Source organism: Ascaphus truei, unplaced genomic scaffold (assembly GCF_040206685.1).
Source record: "Ascaphus truei isolate aAscTru1 unplaced genomic scaffold, aAscTru1.hap1 HAP1_SCAFFOLD_163, whole genome shotgun sequence".
NCBI lineage: Eukaryota > Metazoa > Chordata > Amphibia > Anura > Ascaphidae > Ascaphus > Ascaphus truei.
This window is the reverse complement of record NW_027454521.1, coordinates 375,673-391,146: the sequence shown is the minus strand read 5'-3', so window position 1 is coordinate 391,146 and position 15,474 is coordinate 375,673. Positions and strand designations below refer to the sequence as shown.

At 40.9% G+C, this 15,474-nt stretch overlaps 1 long non-coding RNA gene across 1 annotated transcript in view; it reads left to right on the top strand.

The window, feature by feature from the left end:
• Positions 1-15,474, top strand: part of LOC142476631 (uncharacterized) — a 270,751-nt gene that overhangs the window by 168,330 nt on the left and 86,947 nt on the right. The gene's annotated exons all lie outside the window — the stretch shown is intronic.

Here is a 15,474-nt window from a genome sequence, read left to right as displayed (position 1 = left end):
AGCATGTGTTTGAAACACTATACTGTATCTGCATAGAAAAAAAGCCTTCTTTTAGTAATGTACAGTTCAAATACTGTATGAACATGACCCCATCTCATCTCATCCCCCTGACTCTGGATACAAAACATTCATGTATTCGTTTGCAACTTTTCATACAATTTGCTTGCACCATTTCAGAGAAATTAAATATTTAAAATGGAAATAAATTGGTAACTGCAGTAACAAACAACACTGTACATGCTAATAGTACATCCATGTAAGCAGTACATACATGCTCAGGAGTTGTTTTTTTGGATCGGTATATACTTGTCATTATCCACTTCAACCATTTTAATTCCCCCCTTTTAAATTATTGTACTGGTTGATGTGTATGTATATATATATATATATATATATATATATAGATATATATCTATATATCTATATATATATATATATATATATATATATATATTTCAACCATTATCACCTACAGTACAGTAGCATACAGTGCTCCCACTGCAGCAAGGGATTCTGGGAAATGACATGCAATGTTTACTCGCTCATCCCACAACGTGGCGGTATCAAATATAGCGTTTTCCCAGTTATTATATCCCTGCAGGATGTAGGATAATCCCAGCCAAACCCACATACTTACTACATTCCCGTTATGTCACATGTATTATTTCCTGTGAAGGAAGCGCTATGTATATTCCCATTATGGTCACAAATTGGACGATACTGTATTTCCATTATGTCTCCTATTATTTTCCCATGATATCTCATAGAATACTGTCATCCAAAACCACATCATTATTGAATGATTGAAAATGATGCCTCCGTTTTATGTCAAGATTGTCTTGACACTTAGACCCCCAAGATTTCAATAGCGCCTCACTTAAAAGATGACATTATTTTTGATTCAAATGAACTTTTATGGTGCAGAAGCCGCATGGTGCCTGTGCCTACAGTGTATGTATTTGTCAGTGTGTCTCTATCTGCATTTCTGTCTCTTGCTGGCCGCCAGCCTGTGTGATGATGTCAGCCTGTCTGTGATGTAAGAGAGACATTGTGATATCATCACATACTGTAGGCAGGATGGCAGGTGTAAAGCTTCTAAAAGAGAGAGGGAGGGAGAGAGGTAGAGGAGAGAGAGGGAGAAAGAGGGAGAGAGAGAGCAAGCAGCTCCTCCCTCCCATGCAAATGACTGGAGGCAGAGGAGTAGAGGGACAGAAGCCTGTGCTGCTTGTAATGGGACAGGATTTGGGGTGCTGTTTCATGCTCTATCTCCCTCCCTCCCACTGTCTCAGGTGCAGAAAGTTTTCAAGGGAGAGAGGAAAGGAAGAGGAAAATGGAAGCTGAGGAGAGCTGGTCCTGTCCCTCTTGTTGGTAAAGAGGGGGCATCCAGAAAGAGGTAAGGAGATAGTTTTATTTTAATTCAAGAAGGAGTGCCTGGTGGCGAAGCTGGTGTGCTCTGTCACACTACAGACCCCTCCCTGTGTGTGTGTGTGTGTGCGTGCGTGCGTGCGTGCGTGCGTCTGCAGGGGGTATCTGTCCCATCCATAGATATCAGGGGTACTGCAGCTGCTGCTGCTGTTCAAACTTTTGCTTTAGGCCCATTCCTTTGATGTTAATAAGCGTTTCTAGTACAATCTTTTTCGCTCTGTTCACCCACATCTTTACATTACCTCGTGTGTGTGTGTGTGTGTGTGTGTGTATGTGTATGTGTGTGTACGTGTGTATAGCATGTGTTTGAAACACTATACTGTATCTGCATAGAAAAAAAGCCTTCTTTTAGTAATGTACAGTTCAAATACTGTATGAACATGACCCCATCTCATCTCATCCCCCTGACTCTGGATACAAAACATTCATGTATTCGTTTGCAACTTTTCATACAATTTGCTTGCACCATTTCAGAGAAATTAAATATTTAAAATGGAAATAAATTGGTAACTGCAGTAACAAACAACACTGTACATGCTAATAGTACATCCATGTAAGCAGTACATACATGCTCAGGAGTTGTTTTTTTGGATCGGTATATACTTGTCATTATCCACTTCAACCATTTTAATTCCCCCCTTTTAAATTATTGTACTGGTTGATGTGTATGTATATATATATATATATATATAGATATATATATATAGATATATATCTATATATCTATATATATATATATATATATATATATATATATTTCAACCATTATCACCTACAGTACAGTAGCATACAGTGCTCCCACTGCAGCAAGGGATTCTGGGAAATGACATGCAATGTTTACTCGCTCATCCCACAACGTGGCGGTATCAAATATAGCGTTTTCCCAGTTATTATATCCCTGCAGGATGTAGGATAATCCCAGCCAAACCCACATACTTACTACATTCCCGTTATGTCACATGTATTATTTCCTGTGAAGGAAGCGCTATGTATATTCCCATTATGGTCACAAATTGGACGATACTGTATTTCCATTATGTCTCCTATTATTTTCCCATGATATCTCATAGAATACTGTCATCCAAAACCACATCATTATTGAATGATTGAAAATGATGCCTCCGTTTTATGTCAAGATTGTCTTGACACTTAGACCCCCAAGATTTCAATAGCGCCTCACTTAAAAGATGACATTATTTTTGATTCAAATGAACTTTTATGGTGCAGAAGCCGCATGGTGCCTGTGCCTACAGTGTATGTATTTGTCAGTGTGTCTCTATCTGCATTTCTGTCTCTTGCTGGCCGCCAGCCTGTGTGATGATGTCAGCCTGTCTGTGATGTAAGAGAGACATTGTGATATCATCACATACTGTAGGCAGGATGGCAGGTGTAAAGCTTCTAAAAGAGAGAGGGAGGGAGAGAGGTAGAGGAGAGAGAGGGAGAAAGAGGGAGAGAGAGAGCAAGCAGCTCCTCCCTCCCATGCAAATGACTGGAGGCAGAGGAGTAGAGGGACAGAAGCCTGTGCTGCTTGTAATGGGACAGGATTTGGGGTGCTGTTTCATGCTCTATCTCCCTCCCTCCCACTGTCTCAGGTGCAGAAAGTTTTCAAGGGAGAGAGGAAAGGAAGAGGAAAATGGAAGCTGAGGAGAGCTGGTCCTGTCCCTCTTGTTGGTAAAGAGGGGGCATCCAGAAAGAGGTAAGGAGATAGTTTTATTTTAATTCAAGAAGGAGTGCCTGGTGGCGAAGCTGGTGTGCTCTGTCACACTACAGACCCCTCCCTGTGTGTGTGTGTGTGTGCGTGCGTGCGTGCGTGCGTCTGCAGGGGGTATCTGTCCCATCCATAGATATCAGGGGTACTGCAGCTGCTGCTGCTGTTCAAACTTTTGCTTTAGGCCCATTCCTTTGATGTTAATAAGCGTTTCTAGTACAATCTTTTTCGCTCTGTTCACCCACATCTTTACATTACCTCGTGTGTGTGTGTGTGTGTGTGTGTGTGTATGTGTATGTGTGTGTACGTGTGTATAGCATGTGTTTGAAACACTATACTGTATCTGCATAGAAAAAAAGCCTTCTTTTAGTAATGTACAGTTCAAATACTGTATGAACATGACCCCATCTCATCTCATCCCCCTGACTCTGGATACAAAACATTCATGTATTCGTTTGCAACTTTTCATACAATTTGCTTGCACCATTTCAGAGAAATTAAATATTTAAAATGGAAATAAATTGGTAACTGCAGTAACAAACAACACTGTACATGCTAATAGTACATCCATGTAAGCAGTACATACATGCTCAGGAGTTGTTTTTTTGGATCGGTATATACTTGTCATTATCCACTTCAACCATTTTAATTCCCCCCTTTTAAATTATTGTACTGGTTGATGTGTATGTATATATATATATATATATATATATATATAGATATATATCTATATATCTATATATATATATATATATATATATATATATATATTTCAACCATTATCACCTACAGTACAGTAGCATACAGTGCTCCCACTGCAGCAAGGGATTCTGGGAAATGACATGCAATGTTTACTCGCTCATCCCACAACGTGGCGGTATCAAATATAGCGTTTTCCCAGTTATTATATCCCTGCAGGATGTAGGATAATCCCAGCCAAACCCACATACTTACTACATTCCCGTTATGTCACATGTATTATTTCCTGTGAAGGAAGCGCTATGTATATTCCCATTATGGTCACAAATTGGACGATACTGTATTTCCATTATGTCTCCTATTATTTTCCCATGATATCTCATAGAATACTGTCATCCAAAACCACATCATTATTGAATGATTGAAAATGATGCCTCCGTTTTATGTCAAGATTGTCTTGACACTTAGACCCCCAAGATTTCAATAGCGCCTCACTTAAAAGATGACATTATTTTTGATTCAAATGAACTTTTATGGTGCAGAAGCCGCATGGTGCCTGTGCCTACAGTGTATGTATTTGTCAGTGTGTCTCTATCTGCATTTCTGTCTCTTGCTGGCCGCCAGCCTGTGTGATGATGTCAGCCTGTCTGTGATGTAAGAGAGACATTGTGATATCATCACATACTGTAGGCAGGATGGCAGGTGTAAAGCTTCTAAAAGAGAGAGGGAGGGAGAGAGGTAGAGGAGAGAGAGGGAGAAAGAGGGAGAGAGAGAGCAAGCAGCTCCTCCCTCCCATGCAAATGACTGGAGGCAGAGGAGTAGAGGGACAGAAGCCTGTGCTGCTTGTAATGGGACAGGATTTGGGGTGCTGTTTCATGCTCTATCTCCCTCCCTCCCACTGTCTCAGGTGCAGAAAGTTTTCAAGGGAGAGAGGAAAGGAAGAGGAAAATGGAAGCTGAGGAGAGCTGGTCCTGTCCCTCTTGTTGGTAAAGAGGGGGCATCCAGAAAGAGGTAAGGAGATAGTTTTATTTTAATTCAAGAAGGAGTGCCTGGTGGCGAAGCTGGTGTGCTCTGTCACACTACAGACCCCTCCCTGTGTGTGTGTGTGTGTGCGTGCGTGCGTGCGTGCGTCTGCAGGGGGTATCTGTCCCATCCATAGATATCAGGGGTACTGCAGCTGCTGCTGCTGTTCAAACTTTTGCTTTAGGCCCATTCCTTTGATGTTAATAAGCGTTTCTAGTACAATCTTTTTCGCTCTGTTCACCCACATCTTTACATTACCTCGTGTGTGTGTGTGTGTGTGTGTGTGTATGTGTATGTGTGTGTACGTGTGTATAGCATGTGTTTGAAACACTATACTGTATCTGCATAGAAAAAAAGCCTTCTTTTAGTAATGTACAGTTCAAATACTGTATGAACATGACCCCATCTCATCTCATCCCCCTGACTCTGGATACAAAACATTCATGTATTCGTTTGCAACTTTTCATACAATTTGCTTGCACCATTTCAGAGAAATTAAATATTTAAAATGGAAATAAATTGGTAACTGCAGTAACAAACAACACTGTACATGCTAATAGTACATCCATGTAAGCAGTACATACATGCTCAGGAGTTGTTTTTTTGGATCGGTATATACTTGTCATTATCCACTTCAACCATTTTAATTCCCCCCTTTTAAATTATTGTACTGGTTGATGTGTATGTATATATATATATATATATATATATATATATATATATATATATATATATATATATATAAATATATATAGATATATATCTATATATCTATATATATATATATATATATATATATATATATATATATATATATATATATATATTTCAACCATTATCACCTACAGTACAGTAGCATACAGTGCTCCCACTGCAGCAAGGGATTTTGGCAAATGACATGCAATGTTTACTCGCTCATCCCACAACGTGGCGGTATCAAATATAGCGTTTTCCCAGTTATTATATCCCTGCAGGATGTAGGATAATCCCAGCCAAACCCACATACTTACTACATTCCCGTTATGTCACATGTATTATTTCCTGTGAAGGAAGCGCTATGTATATTCCCATTATGGTCACAAATTGGACGATACTGTATTTCCATTATGTCTCCTATTATTTTCCCATGATATCTCATAGAATACTGTCATCCAAAACCACATCATTATTGAATGATTGAAAATGATGCCTCCGTTTTATGTCAAGATTGTCTTGACACTTAGACCCCCAAGATTTCAATAGCGCCTCACTTAAAAGATGACATTATTTTTGATTCAAATGAACTTTTATGGTGCAGAAGCCGCATGGTGCCTGTGCCTACAGTGTATGTATTTGTCAGTGTGTCTCTATCTGCATTTCTGTCTCTTGCTGGCCGCCAGCCTGTGTGATGATGTCAGCCTGTCTGTGATGTAAGAGAGACATTGTGATATCATCACATACTGTAGGCAGGATGGCAGGTGTAAAGCTTCTAAAAGAGAGAGGGAGGGAGAGAGGTAGAGGAGAGAGAGGGAGAAAGAGGGAGAGAGAGAGCAAGCAGCTCCTCCCTCCCATGCAAATGACTGGAGGCAGAGGAGTAGAGGGACAGAAGCCTGTGCTGCTTGTAATGGGACAGGATTTGGGGTGCTGTTTCATGCTCTATCTCCCTCCCTCCCACTGTCTCAGGTGCAGAAAGTTTTCAAGGGAGAGAGGAAAGGAAGAGGAAAATGGAAGCTGAGGAGAGCTGGTCCTGTCCCTCTTGTTGGTAAAGAGGGGGCATCCAGAAAGAGGTAAGAGATAGTTTTATTTTAATTCAAGAAGGAGTGCCTGGTGGCGAAGCTGGTGTGCTCTGTCACACTACAGACCCCTCCCTGTGTGTGTGTGTGCGTGCGTGCGTGCGTGCGTGCGTCTGCAGGGGGTATCTGTCCCATCCATAGATATCAGGGGTACTGCAGCTGCTGCTGCTGTTCAAACTTTTGCTTTAGGCCCATTCCTTTGATGTTAATAAGCGTTTCTAGTACAATCTTTTTCGCTCTGTTCACCCACATCTTTACATTACCTCGTGTGTGTGTGTGTGTGTATGTGTATGTGTGTGTACGTGTGTATAGCATGTGTTTGAAACACTATACTGTATCTGCATAGAAAAAAAGCCTTCTTTTAGTAATGTACAGTTCAAATACTGTATGAACATGACCCCATCTCATCTCATCCCCCTGACTCTGGATACAAAACATTCATGTATTCGTTTGCAACTTTTCATACAATTTGCTTGCACCATTTCAGAGAAATTAAATATTTAAAATGGAAATAAATTGGTAACTGCAGTAACAAACAACACTGTACATGCTAATAGTACATCCATGTAAGCAGTACATACATGCTCAGGAGTTGTTTTTTTGGATCGGTATATACTTGTCATTATCCACTTCAACCATTTTAATTCCCCCCTTTTAAATTATTGTACTGGTTGATGTGTATGTATATATATATATATATATATATATATATATATATATATATATATATATATAGATATATATCTATATATCTATATATATATATATATATATATATATATATTTCAACCATTATCACCTACAGTACAGTAGCATACAGTGCTCCCACTGCAGCAAGGGATTCTGGGAAATGACATGCAATGTTTACTCGCTCATCCCACAACGTGGCGGTATCAAATATAGCGTTTTCCCAGTTATTATATCCCTGCAGGATGTAGGATAATCCCAGCCAAACCCACATACTTACTACATTCCCGTTATGTCACATGTATTATTTCCTGTGAAGGAAGCGCTATGTATATTCCCATTATGGTCACAAATTGGACGATACTGTATTTCCATTATGTCTCCTATTATTTTCCCATGATATCTCATAGAATACTGTCATCCAAAACCACATCATTATTGAATGATTGAAAATGATGCCTCCGTTTTATGTCAAGATTGTCTTGACACTTAGACCCCCAAGATTTCAATAGCGCCTCACTTAAAAGATGACATTATTTTTGATTCAAATGAACTTTTATGGTGCAGAAGCCGCATGGTGCCTGTGCCTACAGTGTATGTATTTGTCAGTGTGTCTCTATCTGCATTTCTGTCTCTTGCTGGCCGCCAGCCTGTGTGATGATGTCAGCCTGTCTGTGATGTAAGAGAGACATTGTGATATCATCACATACTGTAGGCAGGATGGCAGGTGTAAAGCTTCTAAAAGAGAGAGGGAGGGAGAGAGGTAGAGGAGAGAGAGGGAGAAAGAGGGAGAGAGAGAGCAAGCAGCTCCTCCCTCCCATGCAAATGACTGGAGGCAGAGGAGTAGAGGGACAGAAGCCTGTGCTGCTTGTAATGGGACAGGATTTGGGGTGCTGTTTCATGCTCTATCTCCCTCCCTCCCACTGTCTCAGGTGCAGAAAGTTTTCAAGGGAGAGAGGAAAGGAAGAGGAAAATGGAAGCTGAGGAGAGCTGGTCCTGTCCCTCTTGTTGGTAAAGAGGGGGCATCCAGAAAGAGGTAAGGAGATAGTTTTATTTTAATTCAAGAAGGAGTGCCTGGTGGCGAAGCTGGTGTGCTCTGTCACACTACAGACCCCTCCCTGTGTGTGTGTGTGTGTGCGTGCGTGCGTGCGTGCGTGCGTCTGCAGGGGGTATCTGTCCCATCCATAGATATCAGGGGTACTGCAGCTGCTGCTGCTGTTCAAACTTTTGCTTTAGGCCCATTCCTTTGATGTTAATAAGCGTTTCTAGTACAATCTTTTTCGCTCTGTTCACCCACATCTTTACATTACCTCGTGTGTGTGTGTGTGTGTGTGTGTGTATGTGTATGTGTGTGTACGTGTGTATAGCATGTGTTTGAAACACTATACTGTATCTGCATAGAAAAAAAGCCTTCTTTTAGTAATGTACAGTTCAAATACTGTATGAACATGACCCCATCTCATCTCATCCCCCTGACTCTGGATACAAAACATTCATGTATTCGTTTGCAACTTTTGATACAATTTGCTTGCACCATTTCAGAGAAATTAAATATTTAAAATGGAAATAAATTGGTAACTGCAGTAACAAACAACACTGTACATGCTAATAGTACATCCATGTAAGCAGTACATACATGCTCAGGAGTTGTTTTTTTGGATCGGTATATACTTGTCATTATCCACTTCAACCATTTTAATTCCCCCCTTTTAAATTATTGTACTGGTTGATGTGTATGTATATATATATATATATATATATATATATATATATATATATATAGATATATATCTATATATATATATATATATATATATATATTTCAACCATTATCACCTACAGTACAGTAGCATACAGTGCTCCCACTGCAGCAAGGGATTCTGGGAAATGACATGCAATGTTTACTCGCTCATCCCACAACGTGGCGGTATCAAATATAGCGTTTTCCCAGTTATTATATCCCTGCAGGATGTAGGATAATCCCAGCCAAACCCACATACTTACTACATTCCCGTTATGTCACATGTATTATTTCCTGTGAAGGAAGCGCTATGTATATTCCCATTATGGTCACAAATTGGACGATACTGTATTTCCATTATGTCTCCTATTATTTTCCCATGATATCTCATAGAATACTGTCATCCAAAACCACATCATTATTGAATGATTGAAAATGATGCCTCCGTTTTATGTCAAGATTGTCTTGACACTTAGACCCCCAAGATTTCAATAGCGCCTCACTTAAAAGATGATATTATTTTTGATTCAAATGAACTTTTATGGTGCAGAAGCCGCATGGTGCCTGTGCCTACAGTGTATGTATTTGTCAGTGTGTCTCTATCTGCATTTCTGTCTCTTGCTGGCCGCCAGCCTGTGTGATGATGTCAGCCTGTCTGTGATGTAAGAGAGACATTGTGATATCATCACATACTGTAGGCAGGATGGCAGGTGTAAAGCTTCTAAAAGAGAGAGGGAGGGAGAGAGGTAGAGGAGAGAGAGGGAGAAAGAGGGAGAGAGAGAGCAAGCAGCTCCTCCCTCCCATGCAAATGACTGGAGGCAGAGGAGTAGAGGGACAGAAGCCTGTGCTGCTTGTAATGGGACAGGATTTGGGGTGCTGTTTCATGCTCTATCTCCCTCCCTCCCACTGTCTCAGGTGCAGAAAGTTTTCAAGGGAGAGAGGAAAGGAAGAGGAAAATGGAAGCTGAGGAGAGCTGGTCCTGTCCCTCTTGTTGGTAAAGAGGGGGCATCCAGAAAGAGGTAAGGAGATAGTTTTATTTTAATTCAAGAAGGAGTGCCTGGTGGCAAAGCTGGTGTGCTCTGTCACACTACAGACCCCTCCCTGTGTGTGTGTGTGCGTGCGTGCGTGCGTGCGTGCGTCTGCAGGGGGTATCTGTCCCATCCATAGATATCAGGGGTACTGCAGCTGCTGCTGCTGTTCAAACTTTTGCTTTAGGCCCATTCCTTTGATGTTAATAAGCGTTTCTAGTACAATCTTTTTCGCTCTGTTCACCCACATCTTTACATTACCTCGTGTGTGTGTGTGTGTGTGTGTGTGTATGTGTATGTGTGTGTACGTGTGTATAGCATGTGTTTGAAACACTATACTGTATCTGCATAGAAAAAAAGCCTTCTTTTAGTAATGTACAGTTCAAATACTGTATGAACATGACCCCATCTCATCTCATCCCCCTGACTCTGGATACAAAACATTCATGTATTCGTTTGCAACTTTTCATACAATTTGCTTGCACCATTTCAGAGAAATTAAATATTTAAAATGGAAATAAATTGGTAACTGCAGTAACAAACAACACTGTACATGCTAATAGTACATCCATGTAAGCAGTACATACATGCTCAGGAGTTGTTTTTTTGGATCGGTATATACTTGTCATTATCCACTTCAACCATTTTAATTCCCCCCTTTTAAATTATTGTACTGGTTGATGTGTATGTATATCTATATATCTATATATATATATATATATATATATATATATATTTCAACCATTATCACCTACAGTACAGTAGCATACAGTGCTCCCACTGCAGCAAGGGATTCTGGGAAATGACATGCAATGTTTACTCGCTCATCCCACAACGTGGCGGTATCAAATATAGCGTTTTCCCAGTTATTATATCCCTGCAGGATGTAGGATAATCCCAGCCAAACCCACATACTTACTACATTCCCGTTATGTCACATGTATTATTTCCTGTGAAGGAAGCGCTATGTATATTCCCATTATGGTCACAAATTGGACGATACTGTATTTCCATTATGTCTCCTATTATTTTCCCATGATATCTCATAGAATACTGTCATCCAAAACCACATCATTATTGAATGATTGAAAATGATGCCTCCGTTTTATGTCAAGATTGTCTTGACACTTAGACCCCCAAGATTTCAATAGCGCCTCACTTAAAAGATGATATTATTTTTGATTCAAATGAACTTTTATGGTGCAGAAGCCGCATGGTGCCTGTGCCTACAGTGTATGTATTTGTCAGTGTGTCTCTATCTGCATTTCTGTCTCTTGCTGGCCGCCAGCCTGTGTGATGATGTCAGCCTGTCTGTGATGTAAGAGAGACATTGTGATATCATCACATACTGTAGGCAGGATGGCAGGTGTAAAGCTTCTAAAAGAGAGAGGGAGGGAGAGAGGTAGAGGAGAGAGAGGGAGAAAGAGGGAGAGAGAGAGCAAGCAGCTCCTCCCTCCCATGCAAATGACTGGAGGCAGAGGAGTAGAGGGACAGAAGCCTGTGCTGCTTGTAATGGGACAGGATTTGGGGTGCTGTTTCATGCTCTATCTCCCTCCCTCCCACTGTCTCAGGTGCAGAAAGTTTTCAAGGGAGAGAGGAAAGGAAGAGGAAAATGGAAGCTGAGGAGAGCTGGTCCTGTCCCTCTTGTTGGTAAAGAGGGGGCATCCAGAAAGAGGTAAGGAGATAGTTTTATTTTAATTCAAGAAGGAGTGCCTGGTGGCGAAGCTGGTGTGCTCTGTCACACTACAGACCCCTCCCTGTGTGTGTGTGTGCGTGCGTGCGTGCGTGCGTGCGTCTGCAGGGGGTATCTGTCCCATCCATAGATATCAGGGGTACTGCAGCTGCTGCTGCTGTTCAAACTTTTGCTTTAGGCCCATTCCTTTGATGTTAATAAGCGTTTCTAGTACAATCTTTTTCGCTCTGTTCACCCACATCTTTACATTACCTCGTGTGTGTGTGTGTGTGTGTGTGTGTATGTGTATGTGTGTGTACGTGTGTATAGCATGTGTTTGAAACACTATACTGTATCTGCATAGAAAAAAAGCCTTCTTTTAGTAATGTACAGTTCAAATACTGTATGAACATGACCCCATCTCATCTCATCCCCCTGACTCTGGATACAAAACATTCATGTATTCGTTTGCAACTTTTCATACAATTTGCTTGCACCATTTCAGAGAAATTAAATATTTAAAATGGAAATAAATTGGTAACTGCAGTAACAAACAACACTGTACATGCTAATAGTACATCCATGTAAGCAGTACATACATGCTCAGGAGTTGTTTTTTTGGATCGGTATATACTTGTCATTATCCACTTCAACCATTTTAATTCCCCCCTTTTAAATTATTGTACTGGTTGATGTGTATGTATATATATATATATATATATATATATATATATATATATATATATATAGATATATATCTATATATCTATATATATATATATATATATATATATATATATTTCAACCATTATCACCTACAGTACAGTAGCATACAGTGCTCCCACTGCAGCAAGGGATTCTGGGAAATGACATGCAATGTTTACTCGCTCATCCCACAACGTGGCGGTATCAAATATAGCATTTTCCCAGTTATTATATCCCTGCAGGATGTAGGATAATCCCAGCCAAACCCACATACTTACTACATTCCCGTTATGTCACATGTATTATTTCCTGTGAAGGAAGCGCTATGTATATTCCCATTATGGTCACAAATTGGACGATACTGTATTTCCATTATGTCTCCTATTATTTTCCCATGATATCTCATAGAATACTGTCATCCAAAACCACATCATTATTGAATGATTGAAAATGATGCCTCCGTTTTATGTCAAGATTGTCTTGACACTTAGACCCCCAAGATTTCAATAGCGCCTCACTTAAAAGATGACATTATTTTTGATTCAAATGAACTTTTATGGTGCAGAAGCCGCATGGTGCCTGTGCCTACAGTGTATGTATTTGTCAGTGTGTCTCTATCTGCATTTCTGTCTCTTGCTGGCCGCCAGCCTGTGTGATGATGTCAGCCTGTCTGTGATGTAAGAGAGACATTGTGATATCATCACATACTGTAGGCAGGATGGCAGGTGTAAAGCTTCTAAAAGAGAGAGGGAGGGAGAGAGGTAGAGGAGAGAGAGGGAGAAAGAGGGAGAGAGAGAGCAAGCAGCTCCTCCCTCCCATGCAAATGACTGGAGGCAGAGGAGTAGAGGGACAGAAGCCTGTGCTGCTTGTAATGGGACAGGATTTGGGGTGCTGTTTCATGCTCTATCTCCCTCCCTCCCACTGTCTCAGGTGCAGAAAGTTTTCAAGGGAGAGAGGAAAGGAAGAGGAAAATGGAAGCTGAGGAGAGCTGGTCCTGTCCCTCTTGTTGGTAAAGAGGGGGCATCCAGAAAGAGGTAAGGAGATAGTTTTATTTTAATTCAAGAAGGAGTGCCTGGTGGCGAAGCTGGTGTGCTCTGTCACACTACAGACCCCTCCCTGTGTGTGTGTGTGCGTGCGTGCGTGCGTCTGCAGGGGGTATCTGTCCCATCCATAGATATCAGGGGTACTGCAGCTGCTGCTGCTGTTCAAACTTTTGCTTTAGGCCCATTCCTTTGATGTTAATAAGCGTTTCTAGTACAATCTTTTTCGCTCTGTTCACCCACATCTTTACATTACCTCGTGTGTGTGTGTGTGTGTGTGTGTGTATGTGTATGTGTGTGTACGTGTGTATAGCATGTGTTTGAAACACTATACTGTATCTGCATAGAAAAAAAGCCTTCTTTTAGTAATGTACAGTTCAAATACTGTATGAACATGACCCCATCTCATCTCATCCCCCTGACTCTGGATACAAAACATTCATGTATTCGTTTGCAACTTTTCATACAATTTGCTTGCACCATTTCAGAGAAATTAAATATTTAAAATGGAAATAAATTGGTAACTGCAGTAACAAACAACACTGTACATGCTAATAGTACATCCATGTAAGCAGTACATACATGCTCAGGAGTTGTTTTTTTGGATCGGTATATACTTGTCATTATCCACTTCAACCATTTTAATTCCCCCCTTTTAAATTATTGTACTGGTTGATGTGTATGTATATATATATATATATATATATATATAGATATATATCTATATATCTATATATATATATATACATATATATTTCAACCATTATCACCTACAGTACAGTAGCATACAGTGCTCCCACTGCAGCAAGGGATTCTGGGAAATGACATGCAATGTTTACTCGCTCATCCCACAACGTGGCGGTATCAAATATAGCGTTTTCCCAGTTATTATATCCCTGCAGGATGTAGGATAATCCCAGCCAAACCCACATACTTACTACATTCCCGTTATGTCACATGTATTATTTCCTGTGAAGGAAGCGCTATGTATATTCCCATTATGGTCACAAATTGGACGATACTGTATTTCCATTATGTCTCCTATTATTTTCCCATGATATCTCATAGAATACTGTCATCCAAAACCACATCATTATTGAATGATTGAAAATGATGCCTCCGTTTTATGTCAAGATTGTCTTGACACTTAGACCCCCAAGATTTCAATAGCGCCTCACTTAAAAGATGACATTATTTTTGATTCAAATGAACTTTTATGGTGCAGAAGCCGCATGGTGCCTGTGCCTACAGTGTATGTATTTGTCAGTGTGTCTCTATCTGCATTTCTGTCTCTTGCTGGCCGCCAGCCTGTGTGATGATGTCAGCCTGTCTGTGATGTAAGAGAGACATTGTGATATCATCACATACTGTAGGCAGGATGGCAGGTGTAAAGCTTCTAAAAGAGAGAGGGAGGGAGAGAGGTAGAGGAGAGAGAGGGAGAAAGAGGGAGAGAGAGAGCAAGCAGCTCGTCCCTCCCATGCAAATGACTGGAGGCAGAGGAGTAGAGGGACAGAAGCCTGTGCTGCTTGTAATGGGACAGGATTTGGGGTGCTGTTTCATGCTCTATCTCCCTCCCTCCCACTGTCTCAGGTGCAGAAAGTTTTCAAGGGAGAGAGGAAAGGAAGAGGAAAATGGAAGCTGAGGAGAGCTGGTCCTGTCCCTCTTGTTGGTAAAGAGGGGGCATCCAGAAAGAGGTAAGGAGATAGTTTTATTTTAATTCAAGAAGGAGTGCCTGGTGGCGAAGCTGGTGTGCTCTGTCACACTACAGACCCCTCCCTGTGTGTGTGTGTGCGTGCGTGCGTGCGTGCGTGCGTCTGCAGGGGGTATCTGTCCCATCCATAGATATCAGGGGTACTGCAGCTGCTGCTGCTGTTCAAACTTTTGCTTTAGGCCCATTCCTTTGATGTTAATAAGCGTTTCTAGTACAATCTTTTTCGCTCTGTTCACCCACATCTTTACATTACCTCGTGTGTG